The following is a 27,167-nucleotide window of genomic DNA, read 5'->3' as shown; positions in this document are numbered from 1 at the left end:
GACTTCAAGACAAAACAAAACAAGTATGACACAAGCTTAATACCTGACATGACCTGATCCAGCAAAGCCAAGAAGGGGACAAGGACCAGCTCCTCCATCAGTTTTATGGCATGCCTAACGGGATGCAAAACTGATACTGATGAGACACCTACCTATGCACATGCAAAGAGCTTTTGATCACCGATGGAGGGCTCAAGACCGACACTAACATTGGCTCCAATGGGGATGGTAGCTCCTTGGAGGTGCCAAGAACCTTAGACCTCTGGGAGAGCAGACCAGTGCCTTATTTATTGGGCAATGGAGTCAAAAACTCAAGCTGAAATGCATGACTGAAAACAGAGGACTTAACAACACAAATTGACTCTCACTCAACTAAAAACTGACTCGATACTTAAACACAACCGACAAACTGAAAATGATGCTCAAAGTGGAGCTTATTCATCACAACCTACTCTAACAGTTTCATTCATCACCTGATCAAGTGAAATGAAACAACCAATGCAACCAAGTAAGTATCCCGTCTGCTGTTCGAATTCTCCACAAGTGCTCGTTAATGAACAACAAGAGAGAACTACTGAAAGGCAACTCTGATGGCAACTTAGAAACAGATCCGTTGAATGATACGAACTCTCTATCCGCCTCCAAAAACACTGCATAAGGATCTTGAAATTCAAGCTCACTGGAACTTAGCTCATCCAATGGATTACTTCTCTTTTCCTCATACCATGCATGCAAACTTTGATCTGAGCCTTGTGACGAGACGTCTGCTGAAAATGACAAAGAAACCGGCTGCCGGATCAAATTCATATCAGCACATTTTTCAAGCTCACATGTAGTCAATGGAGATAGATTTTGACTGCAAAACTCATCCAAAACATCAGCTATGGGATCATGAAAAACTTGAAAAGACTGCTGCAATGTATCCATTGAAGATGTATGACATCCTTCTAGCTGTTCATCTTTTTCTTGAGAGATTTTACGAAGATTCTGCCTTATAAACTGAAATGCTTCGAAACAAAAGGGTATAGAATCTTCCTGCATCATCACATCATGTATTTCATCTTCCACAACTTCATCTATAATCTGACCTTCATCCTCAACATTAAAACTGAGTGATTGTTGATTTGTTATAGGCTTTTCATTTGAAGATGTACTATGCAATCGACCCTTCAAAAACTGAAATGATTCAAAACAGAATGGTACGGAGTCACCTTGAATCATTAAATCAGCTGCAATTTGACAATCAATGGCTTTCGGGGGTTGCAAATCTGAATATGAGAAGTCTTGAACAAAATTTTCATTGCCCTCAAGATGATCTAAATCAAGACTTGTTGACATTTGATTTCTGATTGCATGGTAGTTATCTCTGATGAACTGACATGAATCAAAACAAAAAGGCAAAGATCCTTCACTTACTTCAAAATTTGATGCACTTTCCTCGTCACTGTCATAGCTGATATGTGATGGTTGATCATTGTATTCGAGCTGCTGAAAATGAACTTCTTCCTCCCACAAACGAGCTGCTGATTTGTCTGCAAGATTAGCTTCTGTTTGGAGAACATAATCATCATCATACTGATCATAATGAGGCAAATCATCATCAAACATATACATCATATCAACAGCTCTCTCTTCTCCTAGATGATCTACAAAACAATCACTATGAGTGCGATGACAACTAGGATGGGAAACAAAATGTTTTGGATCAGCAACTTGTTCTTCTTCAATCAGCGAGCCATGAACATCATAATCATTTCTTGTGTTGATCTTGTCCATCATATCTTCTACTGCACTTACCAAAACGTCAAGCTTTACCTCTAGAGATTCGGCCGGATCTATGTTTTTCATCTCTTCTTCCTTCATCCTTGCCCTTCGGATCAACAGATGAGCCTCTACACTTACTGCACTGTTTTGCATCTCGTGAAGTGTTGCAATATTCCTTTCTCTCAGCTGAAACTCCATCTCCGGATCAAAGGCACCCGGATAGTGCAAGAGAGCAGATCTAGGAGTAGGCCTTATATCAGCCGGCATCGAATAATAAACTTGGTTAAATCTGGCTGAAAACTGTTGTACTGTCTCCCCAGGCAATCTTTTCAGCTGGTTATACTCTTCTACAATCAAGAAAAGGTTCTGCCCGATCATCCACCTATCGAGAAAAACTTTGACGAACTGCTGGAAATCTGAGATGCTTGCATCAGGCAGGGTTTTGAACCAACTCTTAACTTCAGCTTGCAAAGAAAGAGCAAAAAGCCTCATACTAACATCTTCATCATCGACTTCAAAAAGGTCAAGAAATAACTCAAAATTCTGCACATGTTGCTCAGCGTTGACATTCTTACATTCACCATCAAACCTCGGCAAGTATAGATCATAGCTTTTGGGGAAAGCATGAAGAACAGAAGGTAAAACAAGAGGTTTATACCGATCTGGAATTTTACAAGGTGTAGGGTTATGTACAGCAGATATAGAATCGGTCTTGGTCTCTTGGGGCTCATCAATTTGAAGATGGTCATCACAAAATTCGGAAAAAGGATCTTGATCAAGCTCAAAGGTATGCAAATCTTTGGTATTCACAATCTTCAAAGGGAAAGAATCAACTGCAGGCCGAGGATCTCTTCTCAAATACAATATGCTTTGCAAAGCCTTCTTGACATTCTTGGGAAAAGAGAAGAAATAATTTATGACAAAGAACAAAATGTCTTGGATAAAATTCCAACTTGAGTACCTGATCTTGCCATATTCTCCTTTCATGTTTCTGCTGGTCGGGATCATCCTCCAGTGGAGTCTTTGGATCTGATCTTCAAAACTGATTTAGAGTCGCCAAGTGAATGATTTCAGCCTTGTCAGTGTCTGATCGTTGTTCACCATCAACAATCAGATCTGAACTTGATACATGTACTGGGGTAAAATGCAACCGAAGTGTTGTTTTCACAAGCCCACGGAGATTGACTGAAGCGGCGTTTATCTACTAACGCTGATGTAAAACAAGAGCGTTTTCGAAGGCTCCTGGCGTAACTTCAGGCTCCGTCTAAGACTTATGAAACAAACACATCAACCCACAAACAAGTTTGTTCTTCCCCAGTATGGTCGCCACTATGTTAGCGCTTGAGATTTCACCTAGGCTGAGATAGACAAATCTCAAGGCTACATCAAACCATTACACCTCGTAGCTAGCCCTACGAGGAAGGAGAAGGCTCTCTCCGGTCAGACTCAAGGTATTTCTCAATGGGGTGAGCTAACCAATTAGGAACACTGATATTAGGCTAGTAAACTGATAAGGAGGGTTGATTTAAAGTTTTTGGGGTTTTTGGTGGCAATTGGAGGGAGTGCAATTCAAGGTGCGGGGATTGAGCTCAGTTTTTGCAGGTGGGTCTTTGGGGCAAGGTAGGAGTTTGTGCTGATGCCTTTAGCTGAGATGGATGATCAAGGAAGAAAAAAGAGAAGCTAAAGAGGGCAAACAATGACTTTGAATCCTCTCTAGACAGTGGAAAACATAAACATTAAACAAATTTGAAAGCTGAGCATGGCAAGCATGAATTCAAACTTTATCACTTCATTTGTTTAATTAGCAGCAGTAAAGAAAGGGATGGAACACATAAACACACTTACAATTACAATAATAGAACACACCATCAACACAAAAGTCCACAAGAATCCCAATGATGTCTTCAAAACCCTGGTCTTCCTTTTCCTCAAATTGCAGAGATACCAGTAAAATATACAATAGGAGCTTCTCCCTCAAGAGTCCAACCTCTCCAACCCTGAAAATGATTAGGAAAATACATAATATAGGCAAGCCAACCTCTTTCCCCACCTCTAGGGGTCGAACTCAGCTTCCTAGGAGCCGTTTCAACTAATTCTAAACTGAGCACTAGATAATAGGCAGTCAAAACAACTTGCCTCTAAAACTTAAGTAACCCATCCATGCATTTAATATTCACTATTTACATCAAAGAAACTTCTAGAAGTGTTAAAGGAGAGTAAATGTATCCATGTGCCATGAAAATTACCCAACAATCCATCATTTACATGCATTAAGAGTCAACCAAAGTAAAAACAGTGTTTTGCAGGCCGAAATAGTCAAAATGGTGAAATTTCCCTGAGTGGTCGCGCCCCTCCCTTGGAGTGGTTGCGCACATTGGCAGCTGTGTTTGAGGGACTTCCTGGTGTCCAAATCAAGTGCAAGATAGCTTGTTGGAAAGGTCTATGAGTCTACTTTCCAACCCCACTGGAATTTCTGAATTTGGAGTTGATTTGACCCCTCAAAAGTCATTTCTCCCAAGGCAGCTTTCTGCAACTCAAAAAAGGGGCAGAAAGTCAAAATTTGCATGTATTTTGAGCTTTTGGAAGTCCAAATCTCCATAAAATTTGAATTCCATCCATAGGCAAGTGTATTTTTGCATGAAAATTCCAAAAATGTAGAGTTTTCCCCGTTCTGAGCTGTCCCCACGAGTGGTCGCGCGCGGGGTGAGACCACTCCAACGGCCAAAACCTGTAAAATTCTCAAAAATGCCCAAAATGCCTCAAAACTCTCAAAATTTCTTGAGTTTGCTGCTAGGAGGAGGCTAATGAGTATCATGGTGAGTGAGAGAAGCCTCGGCCAAGATACGGAGTGGATTGGCCTTCTTCTTCTTCCCGAGAGCTTCGGTCAACCTTCTTTGGAATATTTTCATCTTTGCCTTGCAAACATGCATCCTTCCTCTCTTTTATGATGACCACCTTTGCCTCCCCTACGAGGCCTCCGCTGTACCTCAACCTCTGTGGAAGAAGACCGGTCATCACCTTGCTCATAGGTTTCAGTGGTTGACATGGTGCTTTTGAGCAAAGTGGAGAAAATAGATAAAGTAAACTGCTGCCCTTGCCTGCAAAAATACTGAGTTGTATGTTGTTTTCAAGGGGAAAAAATCATAAGGGAAATGTTAGGGGAGGGATTTTATCATAAGGAATGGGAAAATATATAAAAACAGGGAACTTTTAAGGAATAATTCACACAATGTCAAACATGTTATCCTATCTCTCATCATCGGGAAATCATTTGCAAAGAAATATCTTTATTAGGGAAGACATGTAATAGGGTCACCAAGGGAAAGGACAATACAATTTTCAACAGGGGGTAAAGGATAGCATGATTACAGGGGTATAGGGCAACAATGATAACTAGCATCAACAACTTGCTTTTTAATTATGTCCTTTGACTGTACATTTTGAAGCATACTCTGTTTTTCCAAGGGACTGATATGCTTTTGATGCTAAGGGGCAATAAGGGATTAATTTGCATTTGTCATAAGGGGAGGGGAAAGGCTTTATTTGACAGATTCAAAGAGAAAGGAGATGTATTGCATCTAGGGGAATAGAAGGAAAAAAGATACATAGGTTTGGGTCTAGAAACACAGCAATCTTCCTTTACAAACAATATTTCAAGGCAACCTGTCCTTTAACAAATAGGTACAGCTGTATTTACTTTGTTTTTGTTATGAATAACAGCCTCCTTTTCACTGTTTTTATGAGGACTATACACAGCAATAAGTTTCTTTTGTCTTTGCAATAACTTGGCTACACATAGTAATCTTTTTCTCTGTTTTTTGTATTTTTGTTTTATTATTGCAATTGCTCTTTCATTTTCACATCACTATTTGATCTTTGCTGTGGTTTTACATATTTTTATAATGATATTGCTGTGGGGAATGAATTAGGGTTTTGGGACAGATTTGTATAGAGGGTTTAGGGTTTAGGGATGCATATGAGAGGGATTAGGATTTTAGGTGTAGGGAATGGGGAATTGAGATTCATTCTTTGCAAATGAGATGAGATTGAGACACATGATGACAAGTGTAAATCTAATAGGAGTAATGGAGGGAATAAAAAGGAATTAAAAACCTTGAAATCAAACATAACCCTAGCAAAATTGCCTACAAGAACAAGCAATCACTTAACCTATTTCTCTTCATAATTTTGATGATAAAAATGCACAAACACAAGCTCATCATCCTTATTTTCAACATTCAAAACATTTGAGAGGCCTACCTCGAGCAATTTACAAGTCACAAGGCAATTTGAGTGAGTTTGGGCCGGTTCTGCAAGTTACAGCTCGAGTGGTCGCGCGCAGGGTTGGAGTGGTCGCGCGCAGCTCGAGTGGTCGCGCCAGTGTAAAATTTTCACTGCGGAGGAGGGCTCGAGTGGTCGCGCACCGCCCAGGTGGTCGCGCATCCTGCCCGAGTGGTCGCGCACCAGAGAAACTCTCCAATTTCACTGCAATTCGACCTCCTTCACTATTTTCGCCCTCTTGCTCCTCTTTGTTAGCTCATAGAGGCATAATGAAATGTTTAGAGGGAAATTTAGCTCTTGTAGGTTGAATTTGAAAAAATTAAATCACAAAACCCACTCTCTAATGTTCTATTTTGACATTCACTTTTAACACTGCTTTTTGAGTTGCTTTGTCCTGAATTTAGCTTTTGAGGCGCTTGAACTTCATTCTTTTTGCAGGTTGACCATCTGATGGACTCTGGCGAGGAGACCAGGGTTATTGCCGGCATTTTGAAGACTTTTGAAATTTTCCTTATTTTTTACAAATATTACATGACCTTGGGTTTAAAAACAGGGTTTTTAAACCCAAGGTATAAATGATCCGTACCTGATGAAAAATATCAATGGAACATATGTACATACCTCCTTCTGGCTTGCTGGGCACTCATGGACCTTTGACTCATGACCTTGCAGTGATTTTTGACCAAAACCCTAGACCTAAGACTTGGGACTTCAAGACAAAACAAAACAAGTATGACACAAGCTTAATACCTGACATGACTTGATCCAGCAAAGCCAAGAAAGGGACAAGGACCAGCTCCTCCATCAGTTTTATGGCATGCCTAATGGGATGCAAAACTGATACTGATGAGACACCTACCTATGCACATGCAAAGAGCTTTTGATCACCGATGGAGGGCTCAAGACCGACACTAACAGGGTGAATGAATGAAGGTAGCATGTAGAACACAGGCTCTAGGAGACTTAAGGATGAACAAGTTGATAAATGTAAACAAGTCTTGGTTAACCGAGGTGGATAGATCTAACAATTAAGACAAATAAGACAATGACAAGATAGAAATGATTTTCAGACCAGTGCCTTAATATTCAGTTAACTATAAACCAAATGAAAACAATTTATTTAGAGATATTTATAAATGTAATAGAAGTGACGATCGTTAACGATTAAATATAAAATACCCAAAATTTTATCATGCAATATATTCTAAATACTGTGAATAATTAATTGCTAAGAAATGATTCTAAATTTAAAATGATTTTCTTCAATAACCCAAATCTAGAATTTTTATTTCTCCTACAGTCAATATTTAGATATGATTCTAAACATTAATCTCGCTTGAGAATAAAGAAATCGATACCACAAAATTTTACACTTAACACAAAAAGACACGAAGGAACTTTAGATTAAAATTTAATTATCCCTTAGGTAAATTTTTTAATGTGAAAAATTAATGTGGCAAATGTTTAATTAAATTTTTTTAATGTGACCAAAGATAAAAATCAAAAGATATTAATTAAATTTAAATTTTTAATTTTTCATAGGCCACATAAAAAATTATTATTTTTTGAAGTGTGAAATCTTACATCTTCTTTTGATTTATTTCATTCAATTTGAAAGTCACCAAAATGAAAAGTTTAAATTTTTTTAGTTTTTTGCTCTTTAAGAAAATCAAAACCCAAGATGAAAAGAAAAAATTAAAAATGAAATTCAATTTTTAAAAGAAATCAAAGTCATAAAAAAATAAATCAAAATTGAAATCAGGATTCTAAGTTTTTCTCTTCTAAAATTAGAAAATCAAAACAAAAATTAAAATGAAAACTAAACAAACAAACAAAAAAGATCGAATTTTTTTAATAAAACACTAAACCCTTGACCAAAGTTAAAAAAAAACATGAAATCGAATTTTATTAGAAAGAAGAGCTAACCCTAATGCATAGCCAAACAATAAAGCAAATAAAAAAAAAGGAAGTCGAACGTTTGTTTGCTTGCAGGTCTGGCGGCGTATGGGAGCGAGGAGCTCGAGGGAGGGGCAATGCAGTTGCAACGGGAGGAGCTCGACTGAGCTGTAAGATGGAGTAAGGGATAGCAGCGAGGGAGAGGACACGGTTTTGAGGGGTCAATGAGCAAGGGAGCCGCAAAAATGAAGGTCGAAGGTGTAGGGCTGTGGGTAGAGATAGGTGATGCAAATAAAGGAAACGCAGCAACAAAAAGGACACAACTCATGCAAATGGAAAGGCTCACAGTGCAACAAACGATGAGGAAACAATGATGGAGCAAGGTATGGAGGCGTAGAGATGAGGAAGGGGGGACGATGGGTGAGGGAGATGACTAAAAACACAGAGGCAGAAAAGGGTTGTGGGTTTGAGGAAAAGTCGATAAGGGGTAACACAACTTTTGGAGGAAGAGCTTGATTTGCAGGTCTACCGAGAGGGTTTAGGCAACGAACAACAAAAGGCGTGGGCACAGAGAGGAAGCTTCGAGGGAAGCAAAGAAATTTGAAATTTGCAGCAGACAGTTGGAAAACCCCAGGAAACAGAGAAAATAGAGGCTTCCAGGCTGCAAATGGTAACCTCAAAAACCCTAGAATAAACCCAAAAAATCAAAATTTCACGACAATATATTTTTCGTTTCAGATTTCTCTTTGAAACACTTGTAAAATCTCAAGATTTAAATTTTAAAACCCTCTGACTGTAAATTTTTTTGAAAAATGTCCTTGCAAAATGACATTGAGGCCAGATCTTACCCTCTAGGGCCTAAATCTGGCTTCAAATAAAAATTTCTCTTTCAGATATGTACCTGCAATAACAAAAACAAAACACCCAGAAACCAAATATATAAATAGAATTGAAAAAAAACCCAAAAACCCAGTTAAATAATTACAAGCTGAAGGCTCAGCCAGATCTATCATTATGCTGCACAAAAATTAAAAATTAAAAATTTTGAATGGAGGTACTAGCTCGAAACCCTTCATGTTATAGCTCCAAATCTCACTCTTATGGTTTGTGATGCTGCACTCATGGCCTAGGGAAACCCCTCCTTCCAGACCTGGTCCAAAAATTTAAAAAACAGTGTTTTATCCCTTATATGCGACATTGCCCTGAGGTAAACGCGTGTATACGCTGGTAGGCACATACCCAACTCGCGTATATGTATTAAAACACTTAAAAAAATATAAAACTCCTTAATTTCGGGCAGAGATCGCGGGCTTTACCTGCTGATCACCTGTTAGTGCCCGTGGCCCAACTGTTCCCAACCAACTCCCAATGTGTGTTTCTTTGAATAGACAACTTTCAGTCTGCTAGGGTTTCAACCCAAAAGCCCTAGGGGAACATTTCCCTCAACACTTCATGCATCACCAATAAAAATATTATGATAAGCCTGACTTTAATCTAGTAGGGCCTTTCAGAAAATACGAATCAGGAGTTCGCTGGTTCAACTGAAAACTTCCCCTAACACGCGAGGATTTAAATCAAGATCTCTTTGCAAAACTAAATCCAGCCATAAAAAATATAGCGAGAAAATAATAATAAAACTTAGACAAATAGAGATACACGTTATTACGTTCAAAATTTAAATTATTCTTCATACCCAAACAACTGAGCAAAATATTTGTTCTCAAATCACTCTTCAGAAGCTATCATTAACGGGTTTAGAAAAAATTATGCATGAAAATAAAACATCTTACAGTATTCCCATGAAGAGTAACACCAGCAGAAATTAACCCCAAAGTCTTTCTTTATTATCCAAAAAAAGATTACACAAGAGCTTCTTGCTAAGCACACGACTCAGAGATCGGATAGATAGACTGACAAATGACCTCCTATTTAAAGATAAATCCTTCAACAACTAGTTCAAATGATCCTCGTCAAAGAAATCTCGATCGTTAACGAAGATTAAAATTTCTTTTAATTTCATCTGTCGAAATATTTAAATATTGAAGAAATTCAAAAATTTTATTTAAATGCATTTTAATTAACTCAAACATAGAATTTTTTAGTTAATTTCCCCAAAATTTTGACTTTGACCCAACTCCCAGAGATCAAAAGTTTAAAATTTATCAAAATAATTAATTTACTTAGTCCCGGGACTTTTTAAAATTTAAATTTTTAGGATCGACGAATTTTTCTTTTGAAGAATTTAAATTTACTTAGGACTTAGAATTAATTGAATTTCTCACTTAGAATTTTAATTAATTTTTTGCCAGAAAATTTAATTAATTGACCTATGAGGGGATAAATTATTTTTTCAACCCTCAAAGCACTTTACATCATGATTTTCATATTTTTTACGCCATAAAGGGAAAAAATCATTTGTAATAGAACTTCACAGACTACCCATTTATGCAACACAAATATAATCCGACAGACCAAGCAATTTGTAATAAAATAACCTAACCAAATAGTTAGAATTATTCCCAAATCACTTTTACATAGACTCGGTCTAGAACACTAAGACTTGCATAAGATCCTAGTGACAAAATTCATTCTAGCTTTGGGGTAAGATTGGACGGAAAAACTCTGGCGTCATCTGAGAATGAATCAGTGAGACAAAAAACCTCTCAGAATGGAGATTGTCACTAGAAATGTAGATTTACCTAAGTTGTTACATACATGACATGGTTCTGCTAAAATTATTTACATCATATACATGTAGAATGGGTTTACATTATAACATGATCATCAAGCTTATGACGATAGTTGGACGGCATGGACACATTGATCAGGAGCTATCCCTTTTGTGAAAAAAGAGGGTGTACTGCCATGGGTCATTGACACATAGTGGTTAACATCTGGCCCTAATTGGGGACACGTTGTTGCACCAGAGGAATTTGAAAATCCAGAATCTGCATCCACGCAACACACAAGATAACATATGTAGCATCTATCCAAAAACTATCATATAATATTAAACACATGAAAGATATAAACTCTTCATTTATTAACTAGTCTAGGAACATGAAAAACATAAATCTGACATAACTACAAAATGAAATGTTAAAATGGAAGGGTGTAGGGTTAGGAATACAATACAAAGGATGCCCAATGGCATCAGATGTCCTCTCTGAAGTACAATTTCAGCATTTGACCATTCGCGGGTAAATTTAGTGGTTTGACTTCCATCGTGATCAAATGGAATGAGTTGGGTCCAACAATGCCTTGAATGATGTATGTTCCCAGCCACAAACTGTCAAATTTGTTATGCTTTCTTAGTTTTTCATTCTTTCGATCTCACAATAAAACCATATCTCCAACTTGCAAAGGTCTAGGACAAGATTTTTTGTCAAGGATTTTCTTGATATTATATTGATTCGTATACATATTATTAAAAGCCTTCCTACAAGTTTCATCCAATTCTACAAGTTGATCAATTCTATTCTGGACAACAGTATTATCGTTAGTAAAGTGTTGAAGGAGTTGGTAAGCTAGCAATTTGAGGTGCACAAACAAAGTTGCATCTAGGCCATAAACTAATTCAAAGGGAATTTTACGAGTAACATTCTTTTTTGTTATCCTATCTGCCCACAAAGCATGCTTGATTTTACTGTCTCAAGATCGTTTGTTATCTCCTACTATTTTCTTGATAATGGTTATAAGATTTTTATTACTTGATTTAGCTAGGCCATTACCCTAAGGATAATAGTTAGATGAATGAGATAACACAATGTCATACTTAGAACAGAACGATGAAAGTTCCATAGAACTGAAAGACTTAGCATTGTCAGTAGTGATCTTGGCAGGGACACCAAATCTAGTAATTATTTGATTTTCAAGAAAGTCGACAATAACCTTTTAAGTGGAATTCTTAGCTGGAATGGCTTCTACCCATTTTGTAAAATAATTAGTAGCGGTCAAAATCCATGAGTAGCCATTGTTAGAATTTTCGTGGAATTTCCCTATGAAATCCAGACCCCAATGCTGAAAAAAAACCTCAACAACCACAGGTTAGAGGGGCAAGGCAACTAGTTTCTACTTCCCAAGGAATAATTGACAGGTCTGACGACTTCTAACAAATTTGTGCACATCAGTAAAAGCCGAAGGCCAGTAATATCCAGCTCTAAGGCAGTAGTTCTAGCAGCGTAATTCCCTCCACAAAATCCAGAGTGAAACTTGGAAATCAACTTTTTATACTTAATTCATCAACACATCTAAGTATAATGCCCTTTGGATTCGCCACCCAAGGCCATCCTTCATGAGGCAATACTTAGAAGCCTTTAATCTAAGAGTCCTTTTATGAGCAACTAAATGGTTAAGACACGTAAGATTCAACAGGTAATATATAATATCCTTGTACCATTCATGCTCTCCTAACCTTTGCAGCTGAGGTGAAGATGAATCGTTAAGACAAATCAGACCAAGAGCTTTTTCGTTACTTTCTTTTAACATTTCGGTTAAACCTTGACCCTTGACCAACTTGGTGGGTTTAATTTCCAAATCTGTAATGTTCCTATACAAGAATTTAAGTGATAAACCAATTAAACAAACAGTGCAACAATGAAAAATTAAAAACATTCAACAAACACCCATGAAACATTATAACATTGGAAATGTTGAGCCATATATTATGAAATATGAGAGCACGATTACAATATATAAATGGATTAGTGCACCTGAGCTTGTCTCAAGGACAAGATGGACCAAACCCAGGTGGTAGAATAGCAGAAAAGATGGATGTTCAACTGCTGCTTTACTATGCTCCGCGATGTCCCATTAAATTGTTGATCTGCTGACTTCGACCTATTGGAAAGTGCCAAAAAATTGCCCAGAAAATTCTGTTATTTTAGCCTTAGACTCCTTGGACAAAACCCAGAAAAACCCAAAAGAGAATTTCTCTGATTTTGACTTTGGATTTTCGGCCTCTTGGAAGTTGCTCTCTAGCGACATCTGCTAACTTTTGGCCTGCTGGAAAGTGCTCAAAAACTTCCCAGAAAATTCCACCCTTTTAGCGTTAGACTTCGTGGATAAAACCCAGAAAAACCCAAAAGGGAATTTCTCTAATTTTGACTTTGGATTTTCAGCCTCTTAAGCATTGCTCTCTAGCTACATCTACTGACTCTCGCCCTACTAGAAAGTGCCCAAAAACTACCTAGAAAATTCTGCCATTTTAGCCTTATACTCCTTGGACAAAACCCAGAAGGAAATTTATCTAATTTTGAATCTGGATTTTCAACCTCTTGGGAGCTGCTCTCCAGCTACATCTGTTGACTTTCAGCCTACTAGAAAGTGCCCAAACACCATCCAAATTTTTTGTCCTTTTAGCCTTAGACTCATTGGACAAAACCCAGAAAAACCCAGAAGGGAACTTCTTTGATTTTGACTTTGGATTTCCGGCTTCTTGGGTGGCTAAATCAACCTCTGCGTATTTCTAGCTGCCCAGAAAACACGCAGTTCCTTCCTTTGTGTGGCTGACTGAGCTATGAATCGTTGCTGGAAACTCATACAGTCTCTGTGGAACAGCTTCCCTAACACGGGCACGGATGGTCCCCCAAAGTAGAGGTTGAATCTTCCCTACGGAAGACTCATGGCTAAACAGCCGATAGACTCGCTAAGCAACAGAGCATACAAGAGTGAGTTTGTTTGTCAAATATTCAGAATGAAAACAAAATGAGAGTTGATCTCTCTTTATAACTCCTTGGGCCCCATTAGCCTCATGTGGGCCCCTCCATCCACCCATTCAATTTTCTCTCCAAGCATATTGAATGACTAATTCAAACTCCTATATGGGTGGCCCCATATTCCACTAGCGACTAAATAAAGTTGATTTGGCCCCTAAGTCCCTAAGTCGAAGGTGTGGGGCCCTCTTCCTTATTCAAAAATGTGAAAAATTGTGTAGCAGCACGGACATGACAAAATCATATTCTTGAATTTTCATTACCCACCTAGCATGTCCCTAAGCAATCAGTTTGAGTTAATGTATCTTTGACAACGGAATGTGAGACGAAAGCTATGACTTTGGAATATCCCACATATGTCCTAAAATGCTTAAGAGATTTAACTAATGTATAAGCCTGTTTTTCCATCGTAGTGTAATTAAACTCAAAATTCTAGAGCGCTTTACTCATGAAAGCAATAGGTTATTCATGCACATCTTTATTTTTTCGAAGTAAGACACCATCAATGGTATCCTCGGAAGCAAAAGAGAAAATCATGAAATCCTTGGAATAATCGGGATTGATTAAAACAAGAGCTTTGGCTATAGCATTCTTTATTTCTTGAAAGGCCTTTCCACTGTCTTCTTTCCACAAATTTTGCGTCATTTTTCAAAAGACTTTGAATAGGCTTTGCTAATTTTACGTAATTCAGAATAAATCTTCTAAGGAAATTTATCTTTCCTAAGAAGGACTAGAGGGATTTTAGATTATAGGGCTTAAGAATCTTTTGAATTGTCTCAACCCTTTCAGGATCAATCTTGATCCCATCCTATGAAATTATGTGACCAAGTAACTTCCCTTCAGTTACTCCAAAGATAGATTTAGTAAGATTTAAGGAAATGCTAAACTCCCTACATTTGTCAAAAGCTTGCCTAAAATGACTTATATGATCAATACAATTCTTAGAAGAAACATTAAGGTCATCTTGATATATTTCAATGAATTTTCCAATTAAACCCTTAAAAGCATAGTCAATAGCCCTTTGGAAAGTAGCCCCAACATTTGTTAAACCAAAAGACATTCTTATGTATTCAAATGTTCCCCATGGTATGGTGAAAGTTGTTTTATGTCTATCCTCTTTTTTTACCCAGACTTTGATTATACCTGGAAAAACCATCTAACAATGACATCATCTCGGATCCTGTCACTCTTTGCAACATGGTCTCCATATTAGGCAAAGGGTAATTATTCTTTTTACAAGCTAAATTAAGGTTTCTGAAATCAATTCACAATCTCATCGTACCGTTCTTTTTCCTAACGATCACCAAATCTGAGCAATAATGTCAGCAACAAGCATCTTTGTGAGTTCCTTTTGGACTAAGGGAGCCAATTTAGGATTTATTTGTCTAAGTTTCTAACAAAATGACTTAGCATTTTCATATTTTAAGGGAATAATATGTTCCATAACATCTTCCCTATAGCCTTTTAATTCATCGTAAGAAAAAACTAAAACATCCCTATACTAATGAAGTAAATTTATTAATTTCTTTCTTTCATCATCATTAGTACCTCTAACAATTTTAATAATTCTAGGATATTTAGATGTACCAATGTTTACTTCAACAAACTCTCTAGGATCAATTTTATTTTCCTCTCTCTTCTTAACAACATCATGTCGATCAAACTGTTGCTCAAGAGCAACAACATTCCAAGGAGTAGGATTAAAAATATCTTCATCGTTATCAGGTCCATCCTCCTTATAATTTACTTGAAAACCCTGAAACTCATCCAAATTGTCTAAGAAGCGAATAATCTGTCTTTCATCATCAAAGACCTGTCAATGCTCAAAATTATCTGGGACAGAAGGTCTACAAACAATTTTCATCTTAATTTTATCTTCAATTAAATTATCAAATAATTGCATGGTGGGAGTAGCAACAACGAACACATTGACCAAACTATTTTGCTCACTTTGGATAGCTTCAAGGTTAATGACATCAAAATACTCCATCTTATCCCACACAACATTTTTATAATTTTTTAATCTCTAATTTTTACATGTAAATTTATTTTTAATTTGCATGATAACTAAATCTGAATCACCCTTGATACTTAGCAATTTAACTTTTAAAGTTTTTTCCAATTCAATACCCAACAACAAGGCTTCATATTCAGTCACATTGTTGGTTGCTTCAAATTCCAACCGATAGACAAATTTGAAATTATGACCAAGGGGAGATTTTAAGACAATTCTCGCACGTTTACCATGCTTAGATGTTGCACTATGAAGGTATAAATGTCAAACCTTATCTTTCAAATTACCCATTTTTTCTTCAACCTTGGCCTCTTAAGGGAACCATAGAATTAGACAAAATAGCATGATTCCCAAGGCTAGGTTGTTCACTTATGATTTCATTGTGGAGACTTTTAGGATCTTCCACATGGAATCTCCTTTCAGGCTCTTTACTTAATTTAAGATATATTTGACCATTAGGGGAAGGAATCATAGCATATGACCAGTTCATTTGTATGCTTCCTCCTAAATCAAAGGCCCATTTCCTAAACAATAGCATACCCCAAGCATCAGGCACATCAACAACAAAAATGTCCATGACAATAATGATATTAGGGTAGATAGACAAATGGACTTGTAAGTCCTTAATCAACCCATGAACTTCAATTTTCTTCGAATCCATGGCACATATGTCATAGTAAGGCCTAGATATCCTTAAGTTGTTCAGTGACTCTCTTAGTTATCACAAAAGCGGAAACACCAGAGTCAAGCATGTAGTTATATAAGAGATAATTGTTCACAAGCAATGAAGAACGAAGAGCATTCTTTATTATTAGAATTCATACTTTGCAAGTATATGGGAGCATCTTGATAGAAAGCCTCAAGAGGTTCCTGTTACGCTGCATTTATATGGGTTCTACTAATAGCATTCAATAAATTAGTCATTTGGGAGGGGATCTTTATTATTTCGGTGTCAGGAACCAAAACTTTAGATTTATTAAGCCAACCTCCTAAATCAATATTCATACCAGAAGTTGACCCAAAGTTAAGACTTCGAGAATTAATCAGATTATCATTTTGATTTCTCCTTTGATAAGTTAACCCATTATCCTTAGCGATTTCAAGGACTCGCTCAGGTGGAGGTTTCTCACCAAAGAGTTTAACTAAGACATCAGTTTCTTGACCAAAATTATCGATACTATATGAAGATGTGAAAGGTCTGACGGGTTAACTATTTCCCTTGAACTCTCCCTGATTTTCTTGCGATAAACGATATTCTTTACCAACCACATTTATCTGGTGGCTTATCCCAAGCATCTCATGATGCACGATTCTATTGATAATAGGACAAGTGGCTTCTTCATGAAGCTCACCACATACTTTACAATAAGGCGGGGTCTCCTCCATAAGATTATTCGTTTCAAGAGGGTGAGGAGGCCTCTACTCACTAGACTGACTTTTCTTCTGCCAATTATTTCGAATATATTATTATTATTCTGACCGCTAGGTTGATGATTTTTCATTTGAGCTCTTTCCATTTGAATCAGCCTAGACTGTAATGTAGTTATTTCTTTAGCATGATCAACAATCATCCTAGCTTGATTTAACTCCATATTTTCCAACTTCTTAAGCAGTGTTTGCATTGGTTCTTCTTCGGATTCCTTTTCTTTTCCTTTAGGTTCTTTTAATTTAACAACATATCTATCAAACCGAGAATTTCAGATGCCAAAAGCCTTCTTATCTTTTTTCAGTTCTAAAGATGTGAGTTGACAAACCTTGTAGTCAACAAGCTTGGACCTTTTTAGCTCATAAGAAGTGTCAGGATTGAAAGCATCGAAATAATATTCTAGAAGCATTTTCTCAGTTGGTTTGTAATCATTAGATATATCTTTAAGCATGCCATTAAACCTTTTATTAAATTCTTCTCACGTCTCATTTTCTTTCTTTTTAATGACGCTAATGGTTTTTGCTAAAAATCGATCTTCTCTCTTATCACCAAATTTTTCTCTAAAAGCATTGAGGGAATCAAATGAATCAATGCTATGATCAAGCCTATCCTTAAACTAATCCATTGCATCTTGCTCAAGGGTCGAGACAAAACATTTCATTTGCACATCCTCATAATTATGAGCATGAGCGAATTTAGCCCACCAAGTCTGAAAATCATATAAATGATTTTTAACAGTGATTGCATTATTTCCTTGTAAAGCGGGCAACTTGTCTATACCAATATTAGGAAAGTTATGGGAATAACCCTAAATGTTAGCAAAGTTAAGAGGCTCATAGATATCCATGATGTCTAGAACGAGGGGATTCAATAAGAGTGAATGGATGTCATAGAGAGCTTCCTGGCTGAGATTGTCAAGGAGTGTACGAGAAGGGAGCTTGTGTAATCTAGCTCTAAGAGCCCTTTCAGGATCCGGAGCAGGATTAACCAAGTTGTTTGGGTTCCTCCTAGTACACATCCCTGCAAAAGATGAAGGAAGTGGAGTCGCCACCTGGACATTAATCTAACTTAGACACAAAAGATGATATGATGAAAATGAGATGAAGATGAATGGTTGAAGATGAAAGGATCAAATCATGAGAAGAGATTGAAAGGACCAAGGACATAAAAACTCTTTCCTCGGCAACAGCACCAAAAAATGTTGTCGCACAAAGTGTCTAGGCACTGCGACAACGCTCAGAGTAAGGGTTGTCACTCTTATTCTTACTTCGTTTAGACTCTCTCTTAGACAAGTCAAGGGGGTAGTCCCTAGGGTGAATGAATGAAAATAACATGTAGAACACAGGCTCTAGGAAACTTAAAGATGAACAACTTGATGAATGTAAACAAGTCCTGGTTAATTGAGGTGGATAGATCTAACAATTAAGACAAATCAGACAACCACAAGATAGAAATGATTTTCAGACCAATGCCTTAATGTTAAATTAACCATAAATCAAATGAAAACAAGGTATTCAGATAAATTTGTAAATGTAATATATGTGACGATCATGAACGATTAAATATAAAATACCCAAAACTTTATCATGCAATATATTCTAAATATTGTGAAGAATTAATTGTTAAGCAATGATTCTAGATTTAAAATGATTTTCTTCAATAGCCCAGATTTAGAATTTATCTTTTCCTTATAGTCAATCTTTAGATATGATTCTAAAACATTAATCGCGCTTGACAATAGAGAAATCGATACCACCAAATTTTACACTTAACACAAAAAGACATCAAAGAACTTTAGATTAGAATTTAATTATGTAAATTTTTAATGTGGTAAATATTTAATTATTATTTTTAAAGTGACCAAAGATAAAAATTAAAAGATCTTAATTAAATTTAAATTTTTAATGGGTCGTAGGCCATATAATTTTATTTATTTTTAATGTGAAAGTTTATATCTTCTTTTGATTTATTTCATTCAATTTCAAAGTCACCAAAATGAAATTTTTAACTTCTTTTTTAGTTTTTTTTTTTCTTATGAAAATCAAAACCCAAGATGAAAAGCAAAAATTAAAAATGAAATTTAATTTTTAAAAGAAATCAGAATCATAAAAAAAAATTCAAAATTTTAAGTTTTTCTTTTCTTAAAAACAAAAATAAAAGAAAAAAATCAAAACAAAAATTAAAATGAAAACTAAACAAAAAAAGATCCAAATTTTTAAATAAAACACTAAACCCTTAACCAAAGTTAAAAAAAAAAAGAAATCAAATTTTATTAAAAAGAAGAGCTAACCCTAATGCAGAGCCATAAAGCAAATAGAAAAAAAGGAAGTCGACTGTTTGTTTGTTTGCAGGTCTGGTGACATATGGGAGTGAGAAGCTTGAGGGAGGAGCAATGGAGTTGCAGCAGGAGGAGTTTGACTGAGTTGTGAGATGAAGGGATAGTAGCGAGGGAGAGGACGCGGTTTTGAGGAGGTGGTGAGCAAGGGAGCCACAGAAATGAAGGTCGAAGGTGGAGGGTCGCGGGTTGAGACAGGTGATGCAGTTAAGGGAAACGCAGCAACAAAAAGGACGCATCGCACGTAGATGGAAAGGCTCACAGTCCAAGCAAGGATGGCACCAAGGTATGGAAGCGTAGAGATGAGGAAGGGAGGACGATGGGTGAGGGAGATGATTGGAAACATACAGGCAGAAAAGGGTTGCGGGTTTGAGGAAAAGCAGACAAGGGGTAACGCATCGTTTGGAAGAAGAGCTTGTTTTGCAGGACTGCGGAGAGGATTTAGGTAGCGAACAACAAAAGTCATGGGCACAGAGAGGAAGCTTCGAGGGCAACAAAGAAATTCGAAATTTGCAGCAGACAGCTGGAAAACCCCAAGCAACAGAGAAAAGAGAGGCTTCCAGGCTGCAAATGGTAGCCTCAAAAACCCTAGAATAAACCTAAAAAAATCGAAACTTAACACCAATATATTTTTTGTTTCAGATTTCTCTTTCAAAGACTTATAAAATCTAGATTTAAATTTTAAGACTCTTGGATTGTAAAATTTTCTGATTAAACGAAAAAACAAAAAAAAAGTCCCTGCAAAATGATATTGAGGCCAGATCTTACCTTCCAAGGCCTAGATCTGGCTTCAAATATAACTCTCTTTCAAATTTGTACCTGCAATGACAAAAACAAAACACCTAAAAACCAGATATAAAAATAAAATTGGAAAAAAAAAAAAAAAAAAAAAAAAAAACAACTCAGTTAAATAATTACAATAATTACAAGTTGAAGGCTCTAAATAGCCAGATTTATTATTATGATGCACAGAAATAAAAAAAAATTAAATTTTGAATGAAGGTACTAGCTCGAAACCCTTCGTGCATTATCAATAAAAATCTTATGATAAGCCCGGAGCTAATTTAGTTGAGCTCTTCAAAAAATATGGATCGGGAATTCGCTGGTTCAACTGAAAACTTCCTCTAACGCCCGATGATCTAAATCAAGATTTTCCTGCAAAACTCAATCCAACCATTAAAAATAGAGCGAGAAAATAATAATAAAACTTACACAAATAGAGACACATGCTATTATGTTCAAAATTTAGATTGTTATTCAAACCTCAACAAGCGACTAAGCAAGGTACTTGTACTCAAACTACTCTTCAGAAGCTATCATTAATGGCTTTAGAAAAAATTATGCATGAAAATAAAACATCTTACAGTATTCCCAAGAAGAGTAACACCAACAAAAATTAACCCCAAAGTCTTTCTTTATTATCCAGAAAAAGATTACATAAGGGCTTGTTACTAAGCATACAACTCAAAGATTGGATAGATTGACTAACAAATGACCTCCTATTTAAAGATGGATCCTCCAACGACTAGTTCGAGTGATTCTCGTCAAAGCAATCTCGACCGTTGATGAAGATTAAAAAAAATTTTAATCTCATTTGTCGAAATATTTAAATATTAAGGAAATTTGAAATTTTTATTTAAATGGATCATTCGAGAATGGAATGGTAAGACAAAAAACCTCCCAGAATAGAAATCGTCACTAAAAATGTAGGTTTCCCTAGGTTGTTACATACATGACACGGTTCCGCTAAGATTATTTACATCATATACATGCAAAATAGGTTTACATTATAACATGATGATCAGATTGATGACGCTAACTGGACAACACAGAGACATCGATTAGATGCTATCCATTTTGCGAAAAAATGGGGTGTACTACTATGGGTCGTTGACACGTATTGGTCAACAAGTCCCTCAATATGGAGGGAGCTCATCTAGGGCCCATGGGAACCAGGGTGATGACCATAGATAAGGGGTAGAGTTCATGTTTGACTTTTGCCCACATACTAAATTTGTATGTCCCAACTATCTTTTGCATTTTGTGATACATTTCCTGTTGAGAATGGTCAAATTATGTTTTTTCTTTTCTTTTTAGTTGCATCAACCTCTTGGACATCGTTTTAGGCCCGACACAAGGAGTAAACAAGGAGAGGGGGAGGTTTAACCCCTTGAGGACCCTGATGGGAAAAGTAATAAATATGATTAAAATGAGCGGAAGGGAGTCATGTATATGATGTCGGAAAGTGGGACCACGCAAACAAAATCAGGATTTCCCATATAATGTCAGCCCTAAAGCTAATAGTCAGTAAAAGAGATCCCACGGGACTATGATACAAGGCTAACCATGAAATCATACAGAGGAGACAAAAGTACAGACACCCACTCTTTGCGCCAAATCCCCCATCAATCCATACCCTAAAGTGTTCATGATAAGTAAGCAAAATTACTCAACTACACCAATGAAAAACCAAGAGTACAAACCTAGCCCACTCTTTCTGTCAAATCCCCCTATCAATCCATACCCTAAAGTGTCCATGATAAGTAAGCAAAATCACTCAACTACACCAATGAAAAACCATACCTTCGGGGTTGGGAGGCCCACCTTCAAACATACAATCATAACGGCTGAATGAGGGGCCACATGACTAGCTCAAGTGGCAGAGATAGTGGCACAACGGGGTATCTGATGGCTGCAAGGGATTGTTGGTTGCCGGCTAAGGACCATCTTGGAGAACATTTTCTCCTATGGATACTACCCAAGGATGGTGGGTAACAAGTACCAAACTGGCCCTACATTCCAGCCAGCAGCCTAGTCTGATACCACGCCCAGTCCAAATAGCCAGTTTGACTGGGTCCAGTTCAGACCAGGCCCGTTTTGAAAGCTATGAGTTAAAGTTCAATACACCCAAGAACCCCAGCTTGTTTTGCATACAACTATCTTACCAGAAACACTACAACAAGGTACAGACAGTAAACAGAAATGTGAATGGAACACCATTTCTTGCGTGTTTCTCTGCATATGGCTGCATTTTAAAAAGAGACGAAATAAAAAATAAAAGACGTAATTTTTTTAAACACCTAAAATTTGTTATGCTAATGTAATTTGATTTATAACATTGATACATGGCATAAGGAGGATTTCTCTAGTCTTGAATGGATTCACTAAAATATTTCTTGCAATGAGCAGGGTTGCATCTTTCTTGTACTCCAAAACCCTCTAGCCCCCATTTCTTGTAAGACTTCATTTCACGTTTTTGGCAACACAGGATCGAGATACTTGGCCAGACAATAAGTCCAAACGATTAGAATAATCGAAATGATTTTATATGAAGGTTACGGTAATATTCATACCCAAAATATTTCTTGCATGCTCTGGAAGCTTTCTCCATATATTCCTGGCTTAGCTTCTCCCAGATGCTTTCTCAAGAATCTCTAGAAAGTCAACCAGTCATCAAATCAAAATGATGCTGTGAAAAGTGAGCAATGTAATTTACATACAAACCACTATAATTTAGATGGAATGTACAAACTTTTCTTCACAATAAAGGTGGAAAGTAACAATTGCGTTTAAAACAACGACTCTCCAGAAAGGTTCATTGCTATATCTTTAGCTCTTTGAAGTCATAATTTTCTTAGTCCCCAGTTTCGCTTATCTTCACCAATAATCTCCACATGAACATACACCATCCACAAAATGATGGAAGCGATTGGAATCTCTAACAACAATTTCTGTCCTAACAATAATCGAAATGAACTTTATGGTGGTGTGGCAATCACCACACACCCGGAGATTCTTGTAAACTCTGATAACCGCCCTTGCAGGTGCCTTTAATAGGCTAAATGCAACAGCTAGCTTTTCACTGTGATATAAAAGACTCTCTTCCTTGTTCTCTTCTTCCACATCGTGCAATGCAAAGTTCATGTCAGGCACATACCCAGCTGCCTTCATCTTCCCAGCCAATTCCTCTATTAATGCATAAATTTCCTCTGTTTGTGGGTGTGATCTATCTTCTGACAGGAAGGTGTGTACCTTGTTTCCTAATTCAACCCAGCTGCATCCAGGCTCCTTCTTTACTCCCTTGTACTTCATCTGATTTCTCACCTTCGTTACTTCATCCCACCTGCCAACTGAAGCATAAATATTTGAAAGCAGTATATACGGTCCGGCACGTTGCGGTTCCAGTTTGAAAAGCTGTTCCGCTGCGTATTCTCCGAGCTTCACATTCTTATAAACTCGACAGGCACTGAGTAATGAACCCCAAATAACAGCATCCGGTTCAAATGGCATGTCGTTGATCAACTTCTCTGCTTCATTCAAGCGGCCGGCACGGCTATAAAGATCAACCATGCATGCATAGTGATCTTCTCTTGGAGCAATGCAGAGGTCTTGAATCATGTAATTGAAATACGAGCAACCTTCAGCCACCAGGCCTCGATGGCAACATGCAGTTAAAACACCAATAAAAGTTACATGATTAGGCTTCTGCCCCGCCTGAATCATCTGTTCAAAGAGTTTGAGAGCCTCCTGGGCTGGCCCATTCTGCGCATATCCTGAAATAATAGTATTCCATGACACCACATTGCGCTCATCCATGTTATCGAACACCATTTTTGCATCCTCGCTGTTTCCACATTTGCCATACATGTGGACAAGGGCACTTGCCACAAACACATTTGACTCAGTTCCAGCCCTGATAATGTATCCATGGACTTGCTTACCATGTTCCAAAGCTGTAAGATTGGCAGAAGCACTAAGTACGATAGGAAAAAGGACAGCATCCGGCTCTATCCCTGCCTTACGCATTTGCGAAAACAATTTCAGAGCGTCCTCGGCATTTCCACTCTGAACATAACCTGCCACCATCGCAGTCCACGATACGATATCGCGTTCAGGGCTTTCGGCAAACAGCTGCCACGCACTCTCCATGCTCTCGCATTTGCAATACATATCAATCATGGCGTTCAAAAGAATAGCATTGGATTCAAACCCAGTCCTAACAACATAGCCATGTACCTGCTTCCCTCGTTCAAGAGCACATAGTTGCCCACACATACTGATCACACTGGTGAACGAACGCTGATTTGGCTTCATGCCCTCGCGCTGCATCTCTCCAAACAATCTGATTGCCTCTTCGCCTCGATCATTCTGGCTATATCCCGCAATCATTGCATTCCAGGAAACCACGTCTCGTTCAGGCATTTTCTCAAACAATTCGTGTGCAACCTGCAACTTACCGCTGCTGGCATACGCGCCGATCATAATATTCCAAGAAAAGGTATTTCGCTTAGACATTTTATCAAACACTTCGCGTGCATCCTCCACTTTCCCACTCTTCGTATACAAAGTCATTAGACGGTTCCACAGATATGTTCCAGGTTCATATCCCGCCCCGATCATATGGGCAAGGACTCGTTTTCCCTCCGCCGATGCCTTCAACTGGATGCATAACTCTAAAATACGATCGTAGCTTTTAAAATCTCTGATAATTGGGTACCTGTCTATGAAACGCAGAATGCCTGTAACTCCATTAAATGGCTCCTCGAGCAAAATGTCTAATGCATCCCTCAAATCTATCTTGCTGGACAAATTCAGAGCATTCCCATTGATGAAAGGATATGCTATCTTCTCCTGTGTTTCTGAAATAACGGCAACAGCAAGGGTAGAGAAAGGTGCACGAGTGGAATCCATGTTCAAATATTGAAAATCCATAACTCTCATAATGCGAGATGGGATAATGGTTCTCATGGATGGTAATACCATTCTGAGAACGGTGGTGTAGGGTTTCAAGTCTATCAGAATCTTCATGGCTGTCCATCATGATGACCGGCGTGCATGTTCATTGAATGAAATTTGAAGAACTTTTGGGTGGATTGTATAGTTGTAGGATAAACAATTTTTTTTTTTTTGGAAAATTATAGAAATTTTGGTAAGGTTTTGATAATGGTAAATTTATTTTATAGTTCTTAAATTTAAAATTTTGGATATTATTGAAGGTTTTAATGGTGTTGAATTGAAAATTTCAAGATTTTAGGTATCTACAAATGTTTGATGGTGTTCAATCCATTTCCGCTATCTATATGATTCAAACACTGTTATTGATTTTGTCGAATTTTTTTTTTCCAAATTTCAACCACTTTTAACAAACCCCAAATTCCCACCATTAAAACATATTCAAACACAACTGTTGCAAAATTTAAAAGAAGAAAAATAAAAAAAAATAATTCCAAACACTTTTGAGCATCAGGGAATTCCTCGGCCTCGAATCTTCGTTTTACCAACTGGGATTTTTTTAAACGTGTCACTATGATACCTGAAGGGTTGAGACATGGTGCAAGCAAACCAAAATGTTTAGACTTCATGAGTTTTGTAATCCTCTAAAAGTAGGCTAACCCAAGCACACTTTGAGACAATTATATTAAAAGAAGAGTGAATGTTTTATGAATTTGAATTTTTCCAAGGATATTATCATTCGAATTTTATTATGCAATTATTTGTAGTCCCCATCTTTTGGGCTGCACGGATTATATAATTGATTTGTATTAGTTGTGGGTTGAATCTAATTTTTTCTTTTAAACAAAGTTTTATTGAATTATATAAAAGAAATTAAGATTTTTATGATTTTAAATCAAGTTTAAGGTTTGAGATTTTGTTTGCTTTTTTTTTCGAGGTATTGGTCTATATTATTTTATTTTAAATTCAGGGTGCACTAGGTTTCATCAACATGTTTTTAGAGTAAAGTAAGGTTAGTATTATTTTATTAATAATAAATGTTTAAGTTTAATAAATTTTAATTGTTTTTTAAATTTTGTGACATTTGGGTTTTGGAACATCTAGGTCTTGGGGCTTTGTGACATTTGGGTTTTTTCTAGCGAGCATATAGATGGGTGATATTGCTTCTCGGCAAGCACATAAGGACCATAACATCCTCATCTTGGTCAAATGAAAGCTCCTTTAGTATTTTAACAATTGCTCTTGTCCCAACAAATCCAATCCTAGGTCCAGATAAGAGTGTAGCGAAGAAAGAAGGAGTGCAACAGAGAATGAATGATGAATTGACCCTGTGAACGTGTTTTAGAGAAGAAAAATTAGTTAGTAAATGTTTCTAACTTATATTTTTTATTGATGAACTGATGCAAATTCAAATGACAAGATCTCTCTGACAATATTCTGGTAAGAAATTACAAAGTGATTCATTTCCTTGACCTTTCACATTTCTTGATTGCAATAAGTTAGAGAAAACCAAAATTATGGCTAAACCCAATTGTTGATTAGCTTCCTTCTAAAAATATAACAAAAATCAATTGTCAATTATAAGAGAAATCAATTCTTGAATTCATATTGATAGCAAAGTGCAATGAAAGAGCAACCTAATTTTTGAAATCAAACTCCAAAATTTTCAAATTTGAAATAAAAGAACCCAATTGTTAAATTCAAGCTTTAGATTTATCTGATTTGAAATCACAAAACCCAATTGTTGAATTGCAGATATGATCATCCAAGGAGTACCCATGTTGCTCACATCTAACATGAAATTAATGGAACAGGTGATCGTGTCGCAACCTACATAAAAAATTCTTGGCATGCAAAATTAACTCAATTACAGTGACTCATGGAGCACCAAAGACTGATACTTCTAGTGGCGAAAGATTGGAACTTGTGAAGCTTGTGGTGGCTTCTTTCAATACCGCGGACACATGGAATGCATGTAAGCTTTGCGTGACAAGTATTTTTTTT

General features: G+C 37.0%; 1 pseudogene; it reads right to left on the bottom strand.

The window, feature by feature from the left end:
• Positions 1-22,921: 22,921 nt before the first annotated feature.
• Positions 22,922-25,326, bottom strand: LOC149172864 (pentatricopeptide repeat-containing protein At4g37170 pseudogene; annotated as a pseudogene).
• Positions 25,327-27,167: the final 1,841 nt, after the last annotated feature.

The sequence above is a fragment of the Pinus tabuliformis genome, chromosome 4_2, assembly GCF_031772625.1.
Source record: "Pinus tabuliformis cultivar Carrire ecotype Pingquan chromosome 4_2, CPIR1, whole genome shotgun sequence".
Taxonomy (NCBI): domain Eukaryota; kingdom Viridiplantae; phylum Streptophyta; class Pinopsida; order Pinales; family Pinaceae; genus Pinus; species Pinus tabuliformis.
The sequence above is the reverse complement of the archived record's forward strand: the minus strand, read 5'-3'. Positions and strand labels throughout refer to the sequence as shown.